This window comes from Arachis stenosperma, chromosome 1 (genome assembly GCF_014773155.1).
Source record: "Arachis stenosperma cultivar V10309 chromosome 1, arast.V10309.gnm1.PFL2, whole genome shotgun sequence".
NCBI lineage: Eukaryota > Viridiplantae > Streptophyta > Magnoliopsida > Fabales > Fabaceae > Arachis > Arachis stenosperma.
In genome coordinates this window covers 114,475,954-114,479,373 of record NC_080377.1, presented here as the reverse complement: position 1 = coordinate 114,479,373, position 3,420 = coordinate 114,475,954, and the positions used below count along the sequence as shown (strand labels likewise).

The 3,420-nt window shown below is 39.7% G+C and overlaps 1 non-coding gene across 1 annotated transcript; it reads left to right on the top strand.

Annotated features, from left to right (window-relative positions):
* Positions 1-2,035: 2,035 nt before the first annotated feature.
* LOC130947925 (small nucleolar RNA R71) lies at positions 2,036-2,139 on the top strand. The gene has a single exon (XR_009072863.1). It is a non-coding gene; the product is annotated as a small nucleolar RNA R71 (small nucleolar RNA).
* Positions 2,140-3,420: the final 1,281 nt, after the last annotated feature.

Here is a 3,420-nt window from a genome sequence, read left to right as displayed (position 1 = left end):
GTTTAACGCCAGGTTCTTGCCCTTTTCTGGCGTTTAACGCCAGTCTGGTGCCCCTTTCTGGCGTTAAACGCCCAGAATGGTGCCAGACTGGGCGTTAAACGCCCACCTGCTAGCCTTACTGGCGTTTAAACGCCAGTAAGTTCTTCCTCCAGGGTGTGCTGTTTTTCTTCCTGTTTTTTCATTCTGTTTTTGCTTTTTCAATTGATTTTGTGACTTCTCATGATCATCAACCTACAAAAAACATAAAATAACAAAAGAAAATAGATAAAATATAACATTGGGTTGCCTCCCAACAAGCGCTTCTTTAATGTCAATAGCTTGACAGATGGCTCTCATGGAGCCTCACATTTTCTCAGAGCAATGTTGGAACCTCCCAACACCAAACTTAGAGTTTGAATGTGGGGGTTCAACACCAAACTTAGAGTTTGGTTGTGGCCTCCCAACACCAAACTTAGAGTTTGACTGTGGGGGCTTTGTTTGACTCTGATTTGAGAGAAGCTCTTCATGCTTCCTCTCCATGATGACAGAGGGATATCCTTGAGCCTTAAACACCAAGGATTCTTCATTCACTTGAATGATCAACTCTCCTCTATCAACATCAATCACAGCCTTTGCTGTGGCCAGGAAGGGTCTGCCAAGGATGATGGTTTCATCCATGCACTTCCCAGTCTCTAGGATTATGAAATCCGCAGGGATGTAATGGTTTTCAATCTTCACCAAAACATCCTCTACAAGTCCATGAGCTTGTTTTCTTGAGTTGTCTGCCATCTCTAATGAGATTCTTGCAGCTTGCACCTCAAAGATCCCTAGCTTCTCCATTACAGAGAGAGGCATGAGGTTTACACTTGACCCTAAGTCACACAGAGCCTTCTTGAAGGTCATGTTGCCTATGGTACAAGGTATTGAAAACTTCCCAGGATCTTGTCTCTTTTGAGGTAATTTCTACCAAGACAAGTCATCCAGTTCTTTGGTGAGCAAAGGAGGTTCATTCTCCCAAGTCTCATTTCCAAATAACTTGTCATTTAGCTTCATGATTGCTCCAAGGTATTTAGCAACTTGCTCTTCAGTGACATACTCATCCTCTTCAGAGGAAGAATACTCATCAGAGCTCATGAAAGGCAGAAGTAAGTCCAATGGAATCTCTATGGTCTCATTTTGAGCCTCAGATTCCCATGGTTCCTTATTGGGGAACTCAATGGAGGTCAGTGCACGCCCACTGAGGTCTTCCTCAGTGGCGTTCACTTCCTCTCCTTCCTCTCCAAATTCGGCCATGTTGATGGCCTTGCACTCTCTTTTTGGATTTTCTTCTGTGTTGCTTGGGAGAGTACTAGGAGGGAGTTCAGTAACTTTCTTGCTCAGCTGTCCCACTTGTGCCTCCAAATTCCTAATGGAGGACCTTGTTTCAGTCATGAAACTTTGAGTGGTTTTGATTAGATCAGAGACCATAGTTGCTAAGTCAGAGGGGTTCTGCTTAGAATTCTCTGTCTGTTGCTGAGAAGATGATGGAAAAGGCTTGCCATTGCTAAACCTGTTTCTTCCACCATTATTGTTGTTAAAACCTTGTTGAGGTCTTTCTTGATTCTTCCATGAGAAATTTGGGTGATTTCTCCATGAAGAATTATAGGTGTTTCCATAGGGTTCTCCTAGGTAATTCAACTCTTCCATTGAAGGGTTCTCAGGATCATAGGCTTCTTCTTTAGATGAAGCATCCTTAGTACTGCTTGGTGCACTTTGCATTCCAGACAGACTTTGAGAAATCAAATTGACTTGTTGAGTCAATATCTTGTTCTGAGCCAAAATGGCATTCAGAGTATCAATCTCAAGAACTCCTTTCTTCTGATTGGTCCCATTGTTCACAGGATTCCTTTCAGAAGTGTACATGAATTGGTTATTTGCAACCATTTCAATTAGCTCTTGAGCTTCTGTAGGCGTCTTCTTCAAATGAAGAGATCCTCCAGCAGAGCTATCCAAAGACATCTTGGATAGTTCAGAGAGACCATCATAGAAAATACCTATGATGCTCCATTCAGAAAGTATGTCAGAAGGACATTTTCTGATCAATTGTTTGTATCTTTCCCAAGCTTCATAGAGGGATTCTCCATCCTTCTGTCTGAAGGTTTGGACTTCCACTCTAAGCTTACTCAATTTTTGAGGTGGAAAGAACTTTGCCAAAAAGGCATTGACTAGCTTTTCCCATGAGTCCAGGCTTTCTTTAGGTCGTGAGTCCAACCATGTCCTAGCTCTGTCTCTTACAGCAAAAGGGAATAGCATAAGTCTGTAGACCTCAGGGTCTACCCCATTAGTCTTGACAGTGTCACAGATTTGCAAGAATTCAGCTAAAAACTGATGAGGATCTTCCAATGGAAGTCCATGAAACTTGCAATTCTGTTGCATTAGAGAAACTAATTGAGGCTTAAGCTCAAAGTTGTTTGCTCCAATGGCAGGGATAGAGATGCTTCTCCCATAGAAGTCGGGAGTAGGTGCAGTAAAGTCACCAGCACTTTCCTTGCATTGTTTGCATTGTTGTTGTTTTCGGCTGCCATGGGTTCTTCTTCTTTGAAGATTTCTGTTAGGTCCTCTATAGAGAATTGTGCCTTAGCTTCTCTTAGCTTTCGCTTCAAGGTCCTTTCAGGTTCAGGGTCAGCTTCAACAAGAATGCCTTTCTCTCTGCTCCTGCTCATATGAAAGAGAAGAAAACAAGAAAATGTGGAATCCTCTATGTCACAGTATAGAGATTCTTTGAGGTGTCAGAGGAAAAGAAAAATAGAAGACAGAGGTAGAAAATTCGAACTTATCAAAGAAGATGGAGTTCGAATTTTGCATTAAGGAATAGTGTTAGTCCATAAATAGAAGGATGTGAGAAGAAGGGAAGTAATATTCGAAAATTAAGTGAAATATTTTGAAAAACACTAATTAGTTTTCGAAAATAAGAGTGGGAAAGAAATCAAGTGATTTTTGAAAAAGATTTTGCAATTATAAGTCAAAAAGATTTGATTAAAAACTATTTTGAAAAAGATGAGGTTAAGAAGATATGATTGATTTTAAAAATATGTGATTGAGAAAATATGATTTGAAAACAATTTTAAAAAGATTTGATAAAAAAATTAATGACTTGCCTAACAATAAAAGATATGATTCAAACATTAAACCTTTCTCAACAGAAAAGGCAACATACTTGAAATGTTCATTCAAATCATTAATTGTTAGCAAGAATCTTTGAAAAAGGAAAGAAATTGATTTTGAAAACATTTGATTGAAAAGATATGATTTGAAAAAGATTTGATTTTGAAAAACTTTGAAAACTTGAAAAAAATTGATTTGAAAACAAAATCCTCCCCCTTGTGCCATCCTGGCGTTAAACGCCCAGAATGGTGCACATTCTGGCGTTTAACGCCCAAAACTATACCCTTTTGGGGGTTA